We start from the raw sequence: 23,605 nt of genomic DNA on the forward strand, positions 1-23,605 counted from the left end.
CATTTTTATGGTTGAATACACGTGCGCTGGACGCCGAAACGCGGCAATTAATTCCGACAACATTTCACCCGATCGATCGTTCGGACCTCACAGAGTACCACGTACGGGACAATTACTATAACGCATTCAAGCACGTACCGCTGCAGCTGTCTGGATTCGTCTGTTCGGTGCGCTCATATGCTGCGCATTTTTGGGGGTAAGCTAAATGTGTTTACGGTTTTAGGCTATTGGCATGCATGCAGATTTTGTCGCAGGCGCATACGTTTGTCGCACAATTATATCTGATGATAGCACGACCGTGCGACCACATATGTATACCCCAGGCCGGCTAGCACTCACGACCAATATGCCTGTATTGGACGCCGATTACATCCCTGCATCTACTTAACCTCTAGTACAAATCCAGTTGTCAGTGAGAACGCGCATACAAAACGAAACCGTGTCGCCATAGCATGATCATGTGACATTAAATTAGTGATTAGAAGGTAGCGTTTTCATTGCCGAGAAGGGAAACGTTGCCTCAAGTTGAAGGAACAAATGACCATTTTCTCAGCGATGTTTTTGTTCTAGTGCTTTTGTATTATCTATAAGGAACTACGCGCAGCATCGTCTGTTTACCTGGAGAAAGGACCGAATATGATGTGTGTACTTCCTGGACGCAATCACTGGCAATCACTTTCATGAAAATGAAAAGCCGAAAGACTCGCGAGGTTACCATTTTAGTTTTGGGCATTCACACGGTGGTAAAAAAATGACAGTTTTTCGCGTAGACTGCGAGCATGAAGGCCCCGGTACATTTATATGGCGCACAACATATATATCGGCAATAAACAACAAAAATAGTTTGTTCCGCCTATTAGTTTAGAGTTTGACCATTCCAGCCGCGCTAGGCGGTGGCAAAGGAATAAAAAAACTGTACAGGAATGAAAATAATGTGCGCTGTCGAGTCATTCGAAAAAACAAATGCAGCCCGGAAACATTGTTTTAATGAGGCAGTTTTCCATGCCCTTTCCAATTCTTTCATTCCACTAAAATGATTTGGAATACGTTGCTTGCTCATTGAACGTTATCGTCTTTTTGTGCAATCCGCGTTAAGGTGAAGGTGATTGCGAAAAACGTCTGTGTGTTGCTTGATGCCACAGCGCATAAGAACCTCGACGCGCACAAAATTGATTCTGAATCATTCATTGCTGTGTCTGTCATCGTCGATTCGCGAAGTCGAGACAAAACATGACCGAAGAAATATTGTTATAGCTGGAGAATGATGAGGACGAAGTGGCGCGCTCGTTTGTGGAAGATTAAGAAAAAGAAGTGCGTCGAACGGGGGCCCTCGTAACCTGGCTCCTTGGCTGTTCCTCAATGTATATATATTTAATCCTCTTTTGTAAATATATTTCTCCCTGTTACAAAATTATATGCCAAAATTTAAAAACATTGAACAATTCACAAATTCCGTAGAATCTTCAGAACGGCGCGGTGCGCTATAATTGGACAAAGGCTTTATCGAAGTGGCCATAATTACTTGCGCTACAAAATTATGCAAGGTGTTTTTTAATGGTTTTGAAAGGTGAGGTAGTGTAGAATGGATGGAAAAAGCTTGAACAATCTTAAAACTTTTTTTTTCCTAAAAATTTTCAATATTCGCTGTTTTCTGTAAATTAGCGCGATCGTATCTTTGTATTCAAATGTCATAAAAATATGAATTTTAGCTGTTTGTAGATAATTATGCTGAGAACATATTGTGGAATTATTGCTGCTCTACCATGAACCTTTTCTGAAATAAAGGCCTGCAAATTAGGAAATTTTCGCTTCCTGGGCCGATGTTGAGAATTTTTATAAAAACATCTCCTCATACCTGAAAAGCGAACAACTGAATACAAATAAAAACTATATATTTAGTCAGATAATTTTCAGCTAGATAACTTGAACATAATTTGATTAATCTATAACCAAAGTTGGCCAGAATAGAAGAGAAGCTCGGAACTCCGCCTCTTCGACATTATTAATCAGTCATCACGCAACAATATATAATATTTTGAAGTAAATATAAAAGGTCGAACGACCATCCTTTGTTCGATCATAGGTGGCGAACGGGAGGGGAAAGATGACGCGCGCATTTGTCGATGCACCAACTGTATGGATTTACGCAAGAATGTGGATGGTAGATGGGGAGGCTTTCTATTTTTTTTAGAAAATGTTATGTACGTGGTTGCCTTGAAGAAACAATGCGATTGCGAACACACAAAACAAAACTATTTTTTAGAACTCGACTCGAGCGGTGCGCGCTGGCGGCCGCTCATCGGCACGGTCCGAAGTCACGGCTGGCCGGTGCAAGCAGAAGAGGGCTGGGAGGAACGGAATGTTGAGAGGGTCGTTGGTCCTTCGTTCCCACGCGCAGCCCATGCGAACACAACACCGCGGCGGGAATCGCGCACTGGTTGAGCGGTTCGCTGTTGCCCCTCGCCTACGCGTCTACGTGCAAGACACAACAGAAAGCATCCCCAGCTGCGCTGCTGTGCGGCCTCCTCCCGAAGCGTTCATTTCAGAGCTTGTTGAAGACGCTACAAGACTTGTGACAGCTTCTTAAACCTTTCTTTAATTTCTTCTCTCATTAATTTTCTTTTTCATTGCGCTGTGCATAATTTTCTCTTGCGCCTATACATGTCCATGTGCTCCGGTTTGTGCTTGCTACATATCAGTGAATAGCTGAGCTGTGATATGTCGCCGGAGTACGGATTACAGCAATGGCGGAATACCATCGGCATTATCGGACTCAGTGAACGCCGTCATCTTAGACCGTGAGTATATATCTTTGCAGCATGCCATTGCTTCATAATTGGTTCTATATAATCTCCCGCCAGTCCCAAATGTTCTCTTTCCGTATTCTTTTCGAAACAACTGCGCGAAGCATGACTTCAAGAACTAAGCGAATTTTCGTCCGGGTTACATGCAACCAAGTGCGTGGACTTATTTCCTGGCTGCGATATGAATAGCATTTGCGCCGAAAATAGAGGAGCCGTGCGTAACAGGTGTGTATGCCACCAACACGTGACAGAACACTGCAGGCAGCCATTTGCGAAGTTTTTTGACTGTGCAGCGCGCCGCAATCAATTAGTAACCAGATACTATGCGCCCAGCTTTGTACATATATTTTGGACAGCCTCTCTTATGCGCGCAGGAAGCCATGTTCACACAGTTTTTGAATTTTTTGAAGAGTTAAGGGCATTTTTTTGTTTTCAGATGTACAGACGAAGTTTTGAAAACTGTCCGTGCCGTCTGTGCAAGCGAATTTTACAGTGGGGAGGACATTGTGTGCGTGATGCCGCTTGATGATTAGGCTATAATCAACTCATAATGAACCTCCACTTTTATAAGGGTTAATATCATATTGAGGAATTGAAAGCCGTGAACAGCGCAAGTGAGCCCATTTTCAAATTTTTTTTAATCGACGCCCCCCTTCTGAGCACGCGCCTTCAGGTGAGGGCGTTATCAGAAAGCGGCGACAATAGGAGAGCGATTTCGCAGACGCGCTTCGAAGGCGGGGGAAAATAACAATACAAACAAAAAGACACATAAGCCTGTGTGCACTGCGTCCCTGCCACTGCAAAGTAAACAACGTGCACGCGGGACACATTGTACAAAACATTGACGGCCGGTATGAGGCAACCATATCGCCCGAAATATGTTGCTCGCGAAGCGCTCGATCACGGCGCGCACTTTCAGGCGAAATGGGACAGGCTGTCAGGTCCGCCTGTTCGGCAATTACAGCTCTTTGTACCTCACGTACCGTACCGTATGCATGAAGTGCACGCCATAGCCATCGTGCAAGAATGTTGAAACCGAAGCAGTGATCCACGTATTCTAATTCTATAGGAAATCATTTGGGAGTAGAAAAGAGCAACTTAATATGATGTGCATGGTTCTTTAATGAACGATATGTATAAATGGACTGTTGAATAGTTGCAGTAATGGAGTGTTGCGCTAGAATTGTTTACGGCCGTGACCGCAATAAATATTACTCATATTGCTCTTAGGTTTAAGCTCTGGCATTGATAAGCCTATCTAAAGAACCGACTGGCAGTGACAGGTTGTTTACAGCTGTTGATCAAAAGGTAGGCCATCATGCTATTATTGCAGGCATATTTGCTTCTTTTTGTACCTCTGTTTACTAAAACCTAATTTTGTTCCCCATACCTAAGGACGCTGCACCTCTTGCAACACTCACTGTTCAGTCGCTTTTATTCAAGGTACAAAAAGGAGGAAATGCGCATGCACTCATAGGATAGCCTGTCTTTCCGTTAACAGCTGCAAATAACACGCCACTGCTCCTCGGTATCTTGGATGAAGTTTTCAATGGGGTTACCTGAGATGCCTAGCAATTGCTGTAATATTTATACCAATCACTGCAGTGAAAAAGAAAGGTAACACTGCATCGCTTTAACTGCTGCATGCACCTATAAACGTGCCTTAATTTATTGCCTATTCTTATAGACGCAGGACCTCTTGCTATAGGCTTTGTTCAGTAAGCAACCGTCTTTCATTGCTTCAATTTCTGTCTCTCCACCACTTTCTTGTTGCTCTGGGTGTGATCATCTGATTTCATTGTTCAAATCATATTGTTTTATCATGTGTGAATGATTTAGCCTGCACATACATGCTTTCATTTTTTTAGATGCGCATCGGGAGCGTTTTCTACGTAGAAATGGATCGATTGAGTTGTATCACTGGTGCGAAAACCGACAACCCCCAGAAGATGTGTGTCCTGTGGTTGGAAGGGCAATAAAGAAGAAGAAAATCAGCGGAAAAGCCTGCCTAAAAAAAGGTAGCACTGCATCACTGTAACTGCTGCATGCACCTTTAAATATGCCTTATTTTTATTGCCTATTCTTATAGACGGTGGACCTCTTTTTATTTTTCTTTTTGCAGAAAGCAACCGCCTTTCATTGCTTCAATTCCTATCTCTCCACCACTATTTTGTTACTTCGAGTGTGATTTTATTGTTCAAATCATATTATTAAATCGCCGGTGAATGATTTCGCCTACACATACATGCTTTCCTTTTTTTTAGGTGCGCATCGAGAGTGTTTTCTACGTATAAATGGATCCATTAAGTTGTATCACTGGTGCGAAAACCAACAGTTCGGTGCCCCCAGAAGATTTGTGTCCTGTGGGTGGCAGGGGTATAAAGAAGAGGATAATCAGTGGAAAAGCCCGCCTAAAAACTTACAAAGATGGCGCAAAAGCGAAATGCTGATCAGGGTTAGAGTCTGATTACTTCTGTTATCCCATTTCACTTGCTAGGTGATGTGACATATATGAGGCACCTTAGTATAATTTGTGGTATACTCACTGAAAATTGTGTAGACATTAACTTTTTTCTCGCTCAATTATTTTGAGTGACGCACGAATTGGAATAAAACGAAGTCATCCACACATCTAATGCCCATAGACATTATATGCGTGGATGAGCTCATTAACTGTGTTCCTATGTGAGCATCCAATAGTTTGTCGAATATATTAATATGTTAAAAGTTGATTTTTTTACTGTTAATCGGAGTAATACATATGCTCCATATCATAGCATTATTCGCCTGTAGTTTGTATCTGCTCTTTCCTAAATTTTATTCTACAAAGTATACGTGTGTCATCTCGTACGTCTATTTAACTAGCGAACAATTTGCAATCGAATCCCTTTTGTGATGTTGTTTCAGCTACAAATAATGTATGACAGTTGTGACAATATAGGTAGCTTTAGCTATAACATATAGCGCGAAAATCTTTAATATATGCGATGATATTTTTATTCACCGCATTGGCTAAACCAGCCTGTTTGAAGAGACGAAATGAAAACAAATATGGATGTCTTCGGACAGGAACAGTAATTGTGGTGCCATGACCATTTTTTTTAATTAAATTTTCATATGTAGTGGGCTAATCTCTCGACACAAAGGAATGACCCTTAGGTTTGCCAGATGCGGCGTAGTATTCTCGAAAAAAAAAATGCCTATCACTAAAGCTGGAAAACGCCGTTTTTGTCGTTTCAAAAAGTTGCAAGTTTGGAGGCCGGCTAGTTGCGTAAAATTTTGTCATTCATTGCTTTTTACTCACCGCATTTGCGTAACATTTACTTGTATAAGAAGTATTAAAAGTGTGTTTCATTGATGCAGTTGATTTAGTAAAAAATCGCAAACTTTGCTTCAAGAACAACGCGCTACAAAAATGTTAATGTTCAACCTTACATACTGACGTGATGCGTTACGTCGTTTGCACTAAAACATTCTGTGTTTATTACGCAGGTCATATTGTTAATTTAAGGCAGAATTTGGAGACTCTAACCTTCTATGTGTGTTCTCTGTAACACCACCAAAATTATTACGCTGGAAAGCGATTTGCTTATGATTGTAATTATAAAACTTACACATTGAAAAATCATCTTCAAAAATATGGTATTGTTAGTGGTGGTCAAAGCTGAGAAATGGAATAATATATTAATAAACTAGATTGAATACTATTGCACCTAGCAATAAAAAAGAATGCAGGACAGAGAAAAAGTTCAGCCTTCACTTGCGTTCTGCCATGAAATTGACAGAAATAGTGAATCAATACCATTTTAAGCTATTTGCCCAGAAGCAGAAAAAGGATGTATAAGCGCTGACAAGGTTTTAAATTTTACTTAAGGTAAAATGTAACTAAATTCAGCAAATACTAACTTGAAGTTTTGATGCCTACTCCATAAGGGGGAGCCATATAAGCACATCTATAGAACAAAAACAGGCATTTTATATTTCTAATATTACATTTTGCAGAATTCAATATATTTACTGACTCATATTAATAATATACTGTGCATTGTTTCCACAGATTTTGATAAAAATTGATGTTGCGGCCGTTTCTTCAATTCTAATCAGTTTTCCTTATTTTAACATTTTCTTACTTTTGTCCAATTTCAAAATAATATGCAGAAACACACACAAATCTAGAGCTTCAAATTTTTTCATAAATAAAGAATGGAACCTAGATAATGTAGAGAAATAGTTTCCGTGCCAAGATATTATTGGATCTTGCAAGAATGAAGGCTGAATTTGGCCATTATCAGCACAAGCACTCGGTTTAATATTTAGTGTTATATTTTTAAACAGTATAACGCAACACTTTTCAGTCCGCGATATTTTTGAGGTACTGAAGATTTTTGAGAGGGATTTGAATGAAAATCGAAGATGATCTTTTCTTTAATTGCAGCAAATTTGCCCTTTACTGCTGTTTTCGAATTCTGAGCAATTTTGATCCGTTGTGGAGAACACACCTAGTGGTCTGGAGCTCCAGATACTGCCTGGAATTAAGAACATGCGTCAGAAGTGAAAACATATTTAGTGCAACCAACCTAATGCATCATATACCAGTACATAAGGTTAAAAATGAATATTATTTTTGCAGCATATCGCTCCTGAAGCAAAGTTTGCGATTTTTTAATAACTCAACTGCAAAAACAAAACAGGTTTCTAATAGTGTTTGTAAATGTAAAACCTGCATATATTTAGTGAGTAAAACATAGTAGATGACAAAATCATGGTATCCAAACTTGCAACATTTTCAAATGGAAAAAACAGCGTTTTCTACCTCTAGAGATATACCACACAATTTTTTTTTCGAGGGAACTACGCGTATCTTGAAAAACTTAAGTTAATTCTTTTGTGTCTAGATATTCGCCCACCACATATAAGAATTTCATTGGAAACGAAAGATGGCCATGGGACCTGGATTATGTTTCTAAACTAAGGCACCCATAATACGCTGTGAGAAAGCCAATATCAAGGGCTTTTTTTAATATTCCATATTTCGAACGGTTGTGTCATCTAAGAAAATTTGAAAGCTAGGCACACCTTAGCTGTCGCCGGCCCTCACTTTCTGTTACAGCTGCAATTGCTAAGCTTAATATACGTTGAGTACTTTATTTTAGCCACGAATATAGCGCTATTACGTGTCAAAGAAAGGCCGCAGTGACGCGATTCCCGTAGAATTTGTAAGTGAAATCTGTAAACCTTACAAATCTACCCATATATATAATCTCTTGCAGGTTTTATTCAAGCTACATCACACCTGCTGCGCCCCATATCTTGAGCCAAGGGTTATAAATAAACCATTAGAAACACGATGGAAACCGGTGGCGCATTGCTGGCAGCCACTTAGGACAGCGCAGAAAATTTTTATTGTGTACGTAGCGAAGTGAGGTTATTCGCTTCAAGTACTAAATATTCACTTTAGACAATAAGTAGGCCTTAGAGTCGGTGAGCACGTTCGGAAACCCCTGTTTCAATATTTGCGGTTAGAAACCTAATATGTACCTTTTTTTCCAGCTGCAGATAAATTCCGGGTTATGTAGATACCTTTACCAGCCCATTCGCGCACCTCGATTGTGCTGCTCACAACATGATTTTGAGCGGACAAAATAACCTGCCGCTATGATGGCTAGCCCCATGCATGAGTAAGGGTGATATGCTGGCGATGGTTGCTTCGCGTCGACCCTTTGGCGCACATGAAGGCTCGAGTTACAATGAGCGCGCCGAACTTTGCAATGCGGATAATGACTACAAAGCGGTAAGGATACAAATGAGTGGAACAGTATTTTTTAGCTGTAAAATACAAATACAGTCTTGCTGGACGAATGTGCTGGCGCGGACGAAGAAACCATAGGCAACTTGTAGATCTAACGCTACACAGGGCTGTCGAGCCAAGCCATGTCCTCAATTGTATTGTCCAGGAATCTGATTTTTGTATTTTCGTGGTTTCCTACTGAGTCTGGCGTTCAAAATGCAGACGTGAGGGCTCTTTATCGCAAATAATCAAACGTGGTTTGTGCCGGTACTCTTCAAAGTAGCAACACCATTTATTGTGTAAGTCAATAATCAGTAATTTAGGTAAATAATGTCAATTAAGGATTCCAAACAAAACCTTTTCTGTGGCGCTCAAGGTAGCTTCCAGCAATATGTATCTGGTTTCCTTTGCCTGCCTCCGAAATGTTTTTTTTTATCCCTTGGATAAAATTTGCTTGCACAAGCAGTATATGTGTAAAAATGATGCACCTGTGAGCTACCCGTTTAAGTGAGCTCCAGTTTAAGTGAACTACCCACAAAACCAGTCAAAAGCGTATATCAGCTAACCAGCGGCCAGTGCAGCAGTCGTGGGCTTAGATCGCTTGTGTATATTATATCTAGCCATTTAAAAAAAATTCAAATGGTCGCCGAACATTCTCTTGGTAACGATATTTAGTATAAACTGTTTGCACATCGCCGAAAGCGTAGGAGCGGCAAAAAACTAGCGCGCCAGTCATATGCGGAGACAGCCGACAATCAAGCACTAATTCCTAGTGTGGGATGAAACACTGGCTGTCTCAGCCGTATTGCTGTGGAGGCGATCAAAATGCAACAGGGCATATGCTATGCAATGTATGTGCGTCTTTCATCCTAATAAACCCAAGGCAGCTGAAATTAATCTGGAACTCATCAGTATAGTGTTTCTCATTGACCATGAATTTCGGTACATGAATTCTGGAATTTTCTACATCTTCCTAAAATAATGCACGCGATTTTATATGCCTCGTAATAGTGTTGTAAATTTTGTTTCCTCATTGCTTTTTGTGCAGGTGCCTTTTGCGAAAAAGTTGGAGTGGACGATTTGGAGGCACACGCATTTATTCGCAGGTGGCTGCCTGGTTCCTGTGACAGGGGGGGGTGGAAGAAAAAGGCGTTTTGCTGAAACCTCCCCTGGCGAACCAGGCATGCCACCTGTGATTGCAATTGCAGGGTCAGCCCCCTCACTACGCCTATGAGTGTGCCCTCCAGCTCCCTGGCCCCTTCCACTTCCCGAGAGCCCGCCCTGCCCTGACCAACCCTGCCACTGCCCTGCTAACTGCGGCTGTGTGTGCCCTCAGCGCTGGCTAGTAACAACTGCCGTCTATAGTAACAATTGCAATAAATATTATCTCTTTGTGAACCATGCCCTTGTTTTGTGAATATCTACTGGTTGCTCATGAGCGACAATTTGAATTATTATGGCCATTCCTATTTGAAAGGCCATTATTGTCCCAGCAAGTTCGATGTGCTGTCACGAATATGGCTAGAATGAAAAAGGCTGCATTTTATGGCCTGCACAGGCAGTGCCACAAAATGTGTAATCTTGACATCATCAATGGTACATGAATGGAGTAGCCGGTGTACCCATAAAGCATTCGATTAATATTGGTATCGACAATATGCGGCATGAATGGAGTAGCCAGTGCACCTGCAATGGGTAACCATTGGTATGATATTGGCATTGACAATGGGCCATCAATGGAATAGCTGGTATTAAACAAATATTGGTAATACAATGATGGTATAATGCTGGACAGTATTGGCAAGAATCATGGTGCATGAATGGAAAGTCTAATATTGTGCCTACATTGGTGGCTCCAGCTTGGTTGAACACTGGACCAATCTTGGAACGAAAGATGGGCCAAGAATGGAGAATGTAGTAAAATGCCCAAATGCCAATATCAGTCCAATATTGATGCCATTCTTTTCCAGTGATGAACCATTGTTGGGCCAATGCTGGTGTGCTGCTTGGGGCAGTCGCTGTCTATGTATAGAAACACAATACGTTGCAGTATACAAGCATACTTATGCAATCTGCAGTAGGCAAGTAAGACGATGCACCTTCGAAGCCTTATATACTATAGGTTGTTAGCCCGGCTTAATTTGCTGCGATGAGGTTCTATATTCATATCCTGAAAACTTTTGTCCATGACTGGAAATAGACACTTAAATGCTTTATTAATGTACGCTAGCTGACTCCTCAACGAGGCGCCATCATAGACTGTATTCCGCCGTAGGTGGTCTTGTAAGCAAAGAAGGCTGCAGGATTTCTTTCTCAACCGTGTTTTGAGCCCTTGATCTATTTTAAAAGGCAAAAAATGGACTTTACAGATAAGAGTGATGAACTATTTTTCCGCACAGGTGATTAATAATTTGGCATGTCCTGTAAAACGCTTAATTAAAGGACTACAGAGCAAATCGGGCAGCTGGTTGCTTTTGGCCAAAGACGGTACCTTCTTTTAGACAGGCGGCTGTTTGCGACCCAGCGGCGCCAGCCTTCGCCGTAGCAGCGTACGCATTCTTCGTTCCCACCCCTGAGCAGCGTCCATTGAACCCCGGCGGAATTCAAACTGCGGTGTCATCCAAACCATGCGGACAGCGCTGCCGCGCTCGCACGAGGCGCGCTCTCTCTCTTCGTTCTTCCCTCTCTCTCTAGCAGCGCAAGTGTGCGCCTCGCGGGTTGTGTGCTGCAGGCAGCTCCGCTAATACTCCTGGAGAATAAACAGTAGAACCACAACATGCCTCGTCCCGTCTCGCGGAACAGTCTGCAGCTCAGCGTGAGTACCACTGACCCTTTATTTTAAGATGTATGTTCGTAACGCAGTTGGTTTCTTGGAGCATTTGTTGCTTTATTTGCCACCCATGTTGCTACACTTTCCTGCAGAAGGAAAGACTCGGGATTACTAGGACGGACCTTTGCCTGCCAATTTCCTCTTGGGCTGCTTCGGTTTAGATGCATGCAAGGCTGTGCTGGACAACCGGTAAGACAGCCACTTCTTTATTTTATTTATTTTATTCAATGATTACCCCGCTTAGCCCGAGGGCGCTACAGCAGGGGGGTTACAGAGTGGAAAAAAACACATCTTCATTTATGGAGCACACTTGATGACTTGAAAGCCGATTGCATTCACTGATGGATCGAACAAAAAAGGAACTGGCACACATGTTAGTTCTGGCACTGTATTCCAAAATTTTAAAACAATGATCTGTGCGAGCAGAAACATAATGTGGCCTATGTAAGTACATTTCCTTCCGAATACCTGTTTTGTTGTGGTAAATTTGATACAGCAGTTTAAGTCGTAATTTCCTTCTTCGAGAGGAGAGTGTTTCCCATCCTAGTTCATTTTTCATGACGATGCAGCTGTCAGTTCTCGAGTATCGACACAGGACAAACCATGCTGCTCTATTTTGGATGTTTTCAAATTTATTGCTCAGTGTTATTTGCCAAGGGTCCGATACGGCACAAGCGTATTCGAGCAGTGGTCGAACGTACGTTAAGTAGGCTATTCATTTCAAACAAGGCGGCACGTGTTTCAGATTTCGCTGTATAAAAATTAAGGTCCTGGCGGCTTTTGAAACTACGGTATCCACATGTGCATTCCATGAACAGTCGGCTGTAAGTGTCACACCTAAGTATTTATGCGCCACTTTCTGTGTCACTACAATACCGCTGATGCTATACTGTGAGGCTAACTTACGTTTTTTACGTGCAAGCGTAACATGAACACATTTTTTAGTATTTAACTTCATTTTCTATTTATAACACCATTCAAGAACACGTGATAAGTCACTTTGTAACTGGGCGACGTCGTCTTCTAATTTGACTATATAAAACACAATCATCGGCAAACAACCGTATACTGGAATTGATTCCGGAACAAATGTCATTTATATATATTAAGAACAAAAGTGGTACTAAGATTAACAGTGCGGCGTATTAACTGGAAATTAATCATCTTGTCAGTCATTGGCACCTAATAAATAAGATTAACAAAATGTGCCTATCTGCTGTTTATGTAATAGCAAGAAAAGCTTTTGATTCAATTTTATTGCACCAAACAGAAAATATGCATTTTTCATGAATTCCGATTTCAGCATGCTGACTTGGCCAACTAATTTTGTAGCAGTGGCAAATTTTACTGCGCATAACAGTTGACCTAAGCTGTACTAAAACGACAAATACTGCATAATATTGTCTGTTATTTTTGTTTCCGCTGCAGATGTGTGTACGAAACGAAGATGGTGGCATGCAAACTGCTCGAGCATACATCTGCAAGGGCTGCTGAAAGCTGCTGTCCTTATAACCGAGCACAAAGTGCGCATGCTATAAATGCTGGCTTGGCGGACACCTGAAGCTACCTTTAATGCGGCGTCTTCCTAGAACCTGGGATCTGCCGACACCTTGTCAATGAACCCAACCAGAGGTGAAGTCCTGGAAGTCTAAAAGAATTTTGCCTATAGTTTGTTTCACTGTGTACCACATGTGCACCTAATAAATATCCATAAAACGAGCAATTCTGGCTTTTTTGTGTGAATGCATGTATACTTTCAGGATGCTGTATATATATATATTGTCACGAAGACAGGGATTTTGGAAATCGGCAACAGGGGCAGAGACACACACTCAATACAGAGGTTCACGGAAAACGGTAACACAAAGACACAGGCTCAAGAGTCCACAGTCCTATAGCTAACCGAAGCGCGCGAGAGTCTCCAACTTCTTCGTTTTCGTCAAACCGCCAGGTGGCATTATTCCCCCCCCCCCCCCTTTCGAAAAAAAAACTGAACCGGATGGCAAATACGGCTTCATGCGAAGCACATGCACTAGGTCAGGCGAGCACTGACGACAAGAACTCGGTACAGTTCCGTCTGGAATAACCTCGTACGTAACTTCTGAGAGGCGACGCAACACTCTGTAGGGTCTGAAGTAACGAATGAGAAGTTTTTCTGACAGGCCTGGGCGCCGGGCAGGTGTCCGAACCCAGACTTTGTCACCACTCTGGGACACGACATAGCGATGTCGGTCGTTATATCGGCGTGGATCTGTTGCTTGCTGTTTTGTAACGTGATTACGGGCGAGTTGGCGAGCTTCCTCAGCGTAGTTGAATTCTTCTGCGTCAGCGGTAAGCAGCTGGTCGTCAGCCGCACATGGCAGCATAGCGTCGATCATGGTCTGTACATCGCGTCCGTATACTAGGCGAAACGGAGTGAATCGAGTTGTTTCTTGGACGGCCGTGTTATATGCAAATGTTACATAAGGCAATATCTCGTCCCATGTTTTATGCCGCACATCCACGTACATGGCGAGCATGTCCGCTATTGTTTTGTTTAGTCGCTCAGTAAGGCCATTAGACTAAGGATGGTAAGCAGTAGTCTTTCGATGGTGTGTCTAGCTTAGTTGGAAAACTTCTTCAAGAAGACGCGCTGTAAATGTCTTGCCATGATCAGTGATGACGTATGAAGGGGCGCCTTGGTGGAGGACAATATGCGGCATGAAAAATTGTGCCACTTCAGAGGATGTTGCACGCGGCACTGCCATAGTTTCCGCGTAACGTGTCAAGTAATCTGTAGCCACGATAATCCACTTATTACCAGCTGACGATAGAGGAAAAGGGCCGAGAAAGTCCATACCAATTTGGTCGATTGGTAATAGCGGGGGGGGGGGGGATAGGCTGCAGGAAACCCGGTGGCTTCAATGGTGGTGTCTTGCGTCGCTGGCACTCGCGGCAACTTCTAACATTTCGATTAACGGTGGCGGTATGTTTGGGCCAGTAGTAGGCCTTGTGCACTCTGGTAAGAGTGCGTGCAAAGCCCAAGTGTCCAGCGGTGGGTTCATCATGGCAAGCATGAAAGATTTCAGCGCGGAGATCTGCAGGGATGACTAGAAGATAGGCTCCGTCACTGTTGCCGGCGTTTTCTTGTAGAGGATTCCGTCGCGCGTGCAGAACGATGACAAGTTCTTAACAAACAGTCGAGATACTGTAGAATCGAAACCCTCCAGATAATCTATCGCAGTTTAGAAGTCTGAATCAGCCCGTTGTCGGGCCTTTAAATCAGATTAACTGATAATGCCAAGAAAATGGGCGTCTTCATTCGTACTGTCATGGGCCAACTCCACGGGTGATCGAGACAGTGTGTCAGCATCTTCATGTTTACGGCCAGATTTATAAACGATAGACCAATCAAATTCCTGCATACGAAGACTCCACCGTGCAAGACGTCCTGATGGATCTCGTAGACTAGCCAGCCAACACAAAGCATGAACTTTAAATTTACGGCCGTAGAGGTAAGGTCGGAATTTAATTGTGGCCCAAACGACGGCGAGACACCACTTTTAAGAATTAAATAGTTTGATTCTGTCCGAGAAAGGGTGCGGCTGGCATAAGCGATCACTTTTTCCTCGCCTTGCTGGTGCTGGACCAGAACAGCACCCAGACCGACGTTGCTGGAGTCGGTGTGAATTTCGGTGGCAGCGTCCTCATCGAAGTCTGCAAGAACGGGAGGGTTGTGCGGCCGTTGGCGCAGCTCGGTGAATGCCTCCTGCTGCTTGGAAGACCAGACATACGGGACGCCATCACGTGTCAGGCGCGTCAAAGCTTCTGCAATCTTGGCAAAATCGGCAATGAAACGGCAATAGTACGCGCACAGGCCCAGTCAATGTCGGACTGCTTTCTTCGTGGTAGGTATGGGAAAATTAGCTACAGCGGCGGTTTTGTCAGGATCAGGCAGGACACCGTCAGCGCTAACCACAAGACCGAGAAATTTCGGCTGCTGATATCCAAAGTGACATTTTTCCTGACTGAGTGTCAAATCGGCAGGGCGAAGAGCACCAATGCCGTTCGCAGCCGCTTAAGATGTTAGTCAAACTTTTCTGAAAACACAATGACGTCGTCCAAATAAACCAAACCGGTTTGCCATTTAAGACCAGCAAGTACAGTTTCCATCATTCTCTGGAACGTCGCTGGCGCTGAACACAGACCGAAAGGCAATACTTTAAATTCATATAAGCCATCGCGTGTCAGAAAGGCAGTCTTTTCCCGATCACGCTCATCCACTTCTATCTCCCAATAACCACTTTTAGAGCGCAGCTCTTTGGCGCTCGTTCCTGGGTTTCGCGTCGGCGTCGGCATCGGCCTCGTAACCAGCGCCTCCCCACTTTCATCCCTCCAGTTCGAGCCGGCGCTTGGCAACCGAAGCCTCGCAGGAAGCGCGGAGCAGCCGGAGAACACAAGGAAAGGAAGGGGGTTTGGGGTGGGAGGGGTCGCCGGAGGAAGCGCTAGCAGCGACTGTCTGATGCCGCTGCCACCGCTAGCGAGTCAAGACAACGTGACCGCGTAGATAATAATAATAATAATTGGTTCACAGGAAGGGAAAGGTGCAGTATCTGTCACACGAGTTTGTGGACACCTGAACCGCGCCGTAAGGGAAGGGAGGAAGGCGAAAGTGAAAGTGGAAAGAGAGAAAGAGGAGTCGTAGTGGAGGGCTACGGAGTAATTTCGACCACCTGGGCATCTTTAACGTGCGCTGACATCGCACAGCACACGGACGCCTCTTCGTATCCCATTCCTCTCGCTCGTAACGCGTCCCATGGCTGTGACAACCTCGCGAGGCACTTGTATAGATCTCGTCTTTGAGAATCAAGCATTGGTGTGCCAAGTCGAAAATACATCAGTCTATTTTTCCGACCACAAAGCTTCCTTCATGACTGTCAAGAACTGGTAGTGGAGTCTTTGTTGAAGAAATACGTGTGAAAAATAAAAAAAAAATTCTGTGATAGCGCATACATGCGTTGCTCAATTTCTTTGCCTCAATCTATCGAAAAGGTGAAACAGCTTATTTGCTGCGCTCAAATTTCGCATTAGGAAGTTACGTAATCGTCGGTAATTTCTTTTTTATTAATCAATGGAGGAAAAGAACTTGGCGTTGCGAAGTCGATTGAGCGAATCGTCGATACGGGGCAACGGATACACATCTTTTTTCTGATGTCATTTTGTTTCCTGTAATCAACGCAAAAACGCAGCGTGCCATCCGTTTTCTTAACCAACACGAATGGCGACGACCACGGACTTTTAGACGGCTGAATAGCATCATCATTAAGCATTTCCTGGACTTGTGTCCGAATTGGCTCACGTTATTTGGCCGAAATACGTCACGGCTGCTGTCGATTAGGTCTGGCATCATCAGACATTAAGATGCGATGCTTGGTGATAGAAGTTTGCCGGACGTTCGATGATGAAGCTAAGCACGGGGTTTACTCCAGCAGTAAGGCACGCTGGTCGCGTTGTCGACAGACAGAAAGGTCACTGCTAACATCGATGTAGCCTAGAACACTAGGAGTATCAATAATGTCAGACGCAAAACATTCCGAAACTTCGTTTAACAGTTCGCCAAAAGCGATGGCAGTAGAGCGATAAAGGGGGCGAGATTCATTTTTGAAGTTTGTGACGAGAAGCTCAGATTGGCTATTGCTGAGAATATTTAAGCTTCGAGCTGCACAGATGCCATGAGAAAATAAAAGTGAACGGTTGCCTTCAGAAATTATCGGCCCGTCATGAAGCCCGTCGCATACAATACTCACGAACACGCTGGAGCGGGGAGGCACTGAAACACACTCGGCTGAAACTCGTAGGGCGCACGTACGTTGGTCGTCGGTGGGGCGGGCAGCCGCTTTCTCCGTTGAGAACGAGACCGTTCGCTGTCGGAGATCGATGATGGCGCCATATTCCCGCAGGAAATTCACAGCAAAAATCAAATCACGAGAACATTCCCAGAGAACGACGCAGCTGACAACGAACGTCGGCGTACGAATCTGGATTCTAGCCGTGCACTGTACAATAGGAGTAATTACATGCCCCCCAGCCGTGCGTATCTGCGTGCTACACCATGGTGTCATAACCTTCCTGAATGCGCTGCCAGTTGCCCATTAAAAATCGAAAAGTCTGCTCCGGTATCCACTAAAGCACTGACGTAATGACCATTGATGCACACAGGGATGTCCAGCGATAGCCGGTCTCGTGAACCAAATGCAGTCGTTACAGCTCAAAATCCATATCTGTTCTCATTGGGGGGACTTCTTCGGGCTGCTGACATTTAGCGGCCCCGCCCCGGAGGTCACTCTACTCAGTTTTTCCGTGGGGGCTTGGCGAGCGACCAGGCGGTGCTCGCGAGAAGTCACCAGTTGTTGAAGGGGATGGCCGACGTGAGGATGGAGACCTGGGTTGTCGGCGCGAAATCCGGAGGCTCTCTTGTGCGAGGTTGTCTCCAATGTCACGAGGTAGTTGACCGAACGTGCGTCTAGATGCGTTGGTGTAAAAACCCTCTGATCCGAGTTCCTGATAAGGGCACCACCAGAAAATGGTCACAGAAAATGTGACCAGGTTCCCCACAGTGGTAGCAAAGGCGGCGGCTCCGAGGGGCCCGCCAGACGTCCGTTCGTCGAATGTTTGACAGCAGTGGCCGCACGTACCGCGTTGGTTGCTGTACAGGAATGTATTACATTGGCTGCTTAACGGGCATGTTCTGTGTTTGTGGTAACGTAGACAACGGTGCTTGGACGGAAATGGGCGTCGGAGAATATCAGCGTAAGTAGAACGAGAATAATCAGGAACAGGGATACTTTGAGCTTCAGCAACATGCAGAGATGGATCCGCGACTTGCTGAATCTCTTCGCATATTATGTGTGCGAGAGAATCACCCCTGGATTGGAACGTGCCACAAACCTTCTGCAGCTCCTCACGTACAATTGCACGAATAAGATCTCCGAGGTGATCAGTATTTCTTACAGCAGCTGTAAGAGGCTCGGCAGCAGTCGTAGCGAGGATTGGGCTGTCGTAGACCGCCGAGTGCTGGTATAGGATCTTTTCCATCGTGACAGCTTCTGTTAAAAATGAGGCAACTGTAGTTGGTGGGCTACGTACAAGACCAGCAAAAAGCTGTTCTTTATCCCCAGCATCAGGTGGCGCAGCTTTCTGTCTTCAGACACGTTGGGATCCTCACGTCGAAATAGTTTCGTTATGCCCTCTACATCATGACGGACTCGTTTTGCATCTGTTTCCGAGATTGTAGAGCACGTTCTGCTCGTTCGCGCCTATCCAGGCTGACATACGTCTCTATGATTAGAAGGCGGCTCTGAGGCCATGATGTTGTGCCTTCTCGGTTCTCATACCATGTCAAAGCATGGTCTTCCAGGCAGAAAGTGGCGTTCCGTAGCTTTAAGTTGTCGTCCCACTGATTAACAGATGAGACTCCGTCGAACTGAGTTAGCCAATCCTCAACGTCTTCATGCGCAGTGCCACGGAACGATTTCGGAACCCAGGCGTTTTGAAGGTAAACAGGAGTACCTTGCATGACCGACGTAGTGCTTTGCGTATCTGGCCAGAGGCTCGTTGTTGAAGTCGACTCTAAGGGCCCGTGTTCGGGAAGAAGGCCCAGGTTCCTCCGGCTGACGCGATGAATTGCCGTGCCCACAGGTAGAAGCTCGGTGTCGTTGGTTCGCGGAGGGATGTGCGACAATGAGAGGACAATTACCCAGCGGCTCCACCAAAACTGTCACAAAGACAGGGATTTTCGGAAATCGGCAACAGGGGCAGCGACACACAGTCAAGACAGAGGTTCACGGGAAACGGTACCACGAAGACACAGGCTCAAGATTCCACAGTCCTAGAGCTAGCCGAAGCGCGCGAGAGTCTCCAACTTCTTTGTCTTTAAAGCGCAACCGCAAACCGTCAGGTGGCAATATTATTGAGCTACATGTAAACACCTGCGCAAAAACTCAACCGTGTGTTTGGCGCATGATGGCCTTAACTGCCTCTGTTCCGTAACACCCATCAATTTAAAAAATAGTCACAAAAAACAGCAATAAACAACAATGGGATTGCCTGGCTGCCAATTATGCAAAGCGAGTGGACAAGCTTGGGTAGGAGATGTTGGGCAGCCGACGAGCCTAGCTGGATAGCAGTTATTAAAAGCCAGTGAGTAAGCTTGGTTTTAAGTATTGAATAGCCAGTGAGAGTGGCTGGATGTATGTTATATAGGAGCCAGTGGGTATGCTTGGGTGGAAGATATTGGGTAGCCGTTCAGTGAGGCTGCATGTCAATAAATAACCTAGTCTTCCATCGGTGGCCATTGTTGGAAAGCCGGTCTAGTAGATTCGATTAAATCTTGGCACGGGTAGCGCCCCAATGAAACACCATTATTGATCCCTATATTGGGCCGGTTTCCCCCTATATTGGGCTGATGGCGGTCCATTGACGGCGTGCTCATTGGGCTGAAGATGTTTAACGTGCGCTACCCCGCCGGGGTGGCGCAGTGGTTACGGCGCTCGACTACTGTTCCCAAGGACGCGGGATCGAATCCCGGCCTCGGCGGCAGCTTTTCGATGGAGGCGAAAAGCAAGGCGCCCGTGTGCTGTGCGATGTCAGTGCACGTTAAAGAACTCCAGGTGGTCGAAATTTCCGGAGTCCTCCACTACGGCGTCTCTCATAGCCTGAGTTGCTTTGGGACGTTAAACCCCACAAACCAACCAACCAACGTTTAACGTGCGCTGACATCGCACAGCAGAGGGACGCCTCTTCTTTTCGCCTCCATCGAAACGCAGCCGCCGAGATCGGGTTCGAACCCCGGGTACTCCGGCACAGTAGTCGGGCGTCTTACCACTGCACCACCCCGGCGGGGCATGTACACCTGACCCGCACTTTAAGGTAAATTTCGCAGCCCTCCCTATGACACCCCTTTCTCTTTCCGCTTCCACTCCCACCTTCCTCTCTTCCCTCAAAGTGCTCCACTTCTCCGAGTTTACTAAGACAAAAAGTTTAATGGTGGCGAAACAGAGAGGCGTCCGTATGCTTTGCGATATCAGCGCACGTTAAAGATCCCCAGGAGGTCGAAATTACTTCGCAGCCCTCCACTACGGCACCCCTTTCTCTTTCTGCTTCCTTCCTCTCTTCCCTTAAAGTGTGGGTCAGATCAACACCACCTTGCCCCACCGGGGAGGTGCAGTGGTAAGACGCCCGACTACTGTGCCGGAGTACCCGGGTTCGAGCCCGACCACGGCGGCTGCGTTTCGATGGAGGCGAAACGAAGAGGCGTCGTGTGCTGTGCGGTGTCAGCGCACGTGAAAGATCCCCAGGTGGTCGAAATTGCTCTGTAGACCTCCACTACGGCTCCTCTTTCACTCTTTCCACTTTCACTCCCATCTTCCTCCCTTCCCTTACGGCGCGGTTGCGGTGTCCACAGAAAAACAAGTGAGACAGTTACCGTGCCTTTCCCTTCCTATAAATAAATAAAAAACACCACCTAGACGAACTTCAGGCCTCAGTGCTCTTCCAGTGACGTCACAGGGATGGGGCCTCACCGTTTTTCCGAGGAGCATGAATGTTTCTTTTTTACTGCGCGATTATATGAGGCAGCAGCACAGTTGGCTACAAAAGATTGTTTTTACTCAAGTTGAGACATCAGTGGAGAGATTTACACGTACAAAACATTTATTTACATTTCGATTATTGTAGCACTGTTCTTGATGCGGAATAATATATACATTTAAAAGTCACCAGCAACAAACAAACAACTTTTCACTTCCTTGAAAGCGTTGCAGCTTTTCTTTCCATAGCCTTCGCATTTGCATCGGCTACATCATCGTTGAGCTTGCGGCAGAAGTTTTTGAGCAGAATGTTTGTACTGCTCCACAACACATGCTTCAACAGAAGCTCAACTGTGTGCCCATCTTCGCAGGTGTCAAAATTCCAGAACTGTGACTTATGGCTTCTGACTTCGTTAGCAAGATAAATAAATTGGTTCACAGGAAGGGAAAGGCGCAGTAACTGTCACACTTGCTCTGTGGACACCCGAACCGCGCCGAAGGGAAGGGAGGAAGGTGGGAATGAAAGTGGAAAGAGAGAAAGAGGAGCCGTAGTGGAGGGCTACGGAGTAATTTCGACCACCAATTTCGTTAGCAAGATCCCTTGAGTTGATTTTGCCCGCTTCCTCGGCATTGCGAAATGTCTGAATTGACTCAGAAATTGCTCTTTGCATTGAAGCAGCTTCCAGGCGTGTTCGCTTCGCCTCTGGCTCCTCTCTTACAGTCTTTGTGCTTGATAGGTAACTAGGGCAGCCTGCAAATAATGATGGAATTGCACCTGACCGAAGGCGCAGATGCGACAACTGTTTGTCACTCCACCTGTAGCACCGTCGACATATGACGCCTCTCGTACGATGTCGCCGTCTGTGAAGTGATGCTCACAGACCTAAAAAAGAAATATTTGTCTAATATAAGTAACAACCTGCTACAAATAAGAACACGTGATCAAATAATAAATACACATTTAGAAGGTACCCAAAACGTTTTGAAAGTTTGGTGGTGCTACAATTTCAAGCTACAAAAGAGAACGACTGGAAAAATTATTCATCTCCTACCCTAGAATGCTCAGAAGGGACGATTTTTTTCTGTGGAATGGCGCGTATCCACGATTGCTGCAGCACTTTATCTTGCGGGAACTTAAACACATGAACCTTTGGTCCCGTTTTATAGTTACCTCGGCACTGAGGCACACAACGTTTGTTCGGCATTTTTGCGTTAATGTCGAAGCGTCATCACAGCACTCGCGCACAAAAGAAATAGACGGCAGCCAAATAAGCCGTCAGCACACCATCGGACACGAAAGGCGACTGACCGCTCCTGCCGGAGCCACGTGCAGTGGCTTCCCGGATTCCCCTCTAGGAATTCAAGGAAGGCGTGCTTGGAGCAGACCGGTTTCTCGCGCCCCGTCGCGACTTCCACGGCCATTGCCAGCACACCAGCCCTTTTCATATTTAGCGACTCTAAGACCGCAGTCCGCAACTTTGCAAAGGGTCGAATCTCTTCCTCTGCGCTCAATATCCTTAAGCACTCCTCCCCCCCTTCCCGACCTATCCAACTATTTTGGGTTCCGGCTCACGCGGGACACCCTGGAAATGAGGCGGCAAATTCTATCGCTCGCGAAATGACCGACCGAGCTGGCCCCCTCCACCCTAGGATGGACACGCGTGACTCCCTCCTCACCTTACATAAAATCACCCTCCACTACCGCAACTCCCGATTATCCCTCCCTCCCCCTCACAAGTCCCTATCTAAAATCGAACAGAATACGTGGCGCCATTTACAGGCCCACACTTTCCTCTCCCCTGCACGCCTTGCCCTTATTCACCCCGGTGCCTTCTCGCCCCAATGCACGCTTTGCAGCTCTCCCCGAGCAGACTATGCTCACATTCTTTACTCTTGTCCGGCGCACTTTCCCCCCCGTCTCCTGGCAAATAAACAGCCCGCAGCTGCGGGAGGCTGCTTTGGCCAGCTCGGAGCCGCATATTCAACAGCGGCTTACGACCTGGGCAGCGGTAGTCGCCGCCAGGCGTGACCTGGAGGCCACGACCAACAGCCGGAAGGCCACCTACGGAACGGCGGCAACATAATTTTACTTTTTTAATTTTTTGGCCTTCAATGAATAAAGTTTGTACCACCACCACCAGAGGAGCAGAGCAACACCTTCTCGACTTTTACAAGGCCTGCTCACATCCTCCTCTCCCAGCCATCTGCGTCACGCTAGTTGCCCTGTCCTCCAAACAGTATTGGCGTTTGGACGCAACATCGCTCCTGTCGCGTGGCGTTCCTTGGCGAGCGTTCCAGTGTGTAATTGCAGATGACAGGAACGCTCCTGTCGCGTGCCGTTCTTTGGCGCGCGGTTGTGTTGGTTGAGCAGAGCCCCGTCGCGGCACCGGCCTTATCCTTGTGACGTTGCTGTGACGTCAGCTCTCAGCGCAGAGGCCTTAAGTTCGTCTAGGTGGTGTTGATAAAAAAACACCACCTAGACGAACTTTTTCTCGTCTAGGTGGTGTTGGTCAGATCAACTTTAAAGTGTGGGTCAGATCAACACCACCTATACCCGCCGGGGTGGTGCAGTGGTAAGACGCCCGACTACTGTGCCGGAGTACCCGGGTTCGAACCC

General features: G+C 45.6%; 1 long non-coding RNA gene across 1 annotated transcript; it reads left to right on the top strand.

The window, feature by feature from the left end:
• The first annotated feature begins 2,263 nt into the window (after positions 1-2,263).
• LOC146209577 (uncharacterized) lies at positions 2,264-5,829 on the top strand. Its single transcript, XR_014706637.1, has 3 exons — positions 2,264-2,798; positions 4,673-4,822; positions 5,069-5,829. It is a non-coding gene; the product is annotated as an uncharacterized LOC146209577 (long non-coding RNA).
• Positions 5,830-23,605: the final 17,776 nt, after the last annotated feature.

This window comes from Amblyomma maculatum, chromosome 1 (assembly GCF_055883805.1).
Source record: "Amblyomma maculatum isolate TAMU_Amacu chromosome 1, ASM5588380v1, whole genome shotgun sequence".
NCBI classification, from domain to species: Eukaryota; Metazoa; Arthropoda; class Arachnida; order Ixodida; family Ixodidae; genus Amblyomma; species Amblyomma maculatum.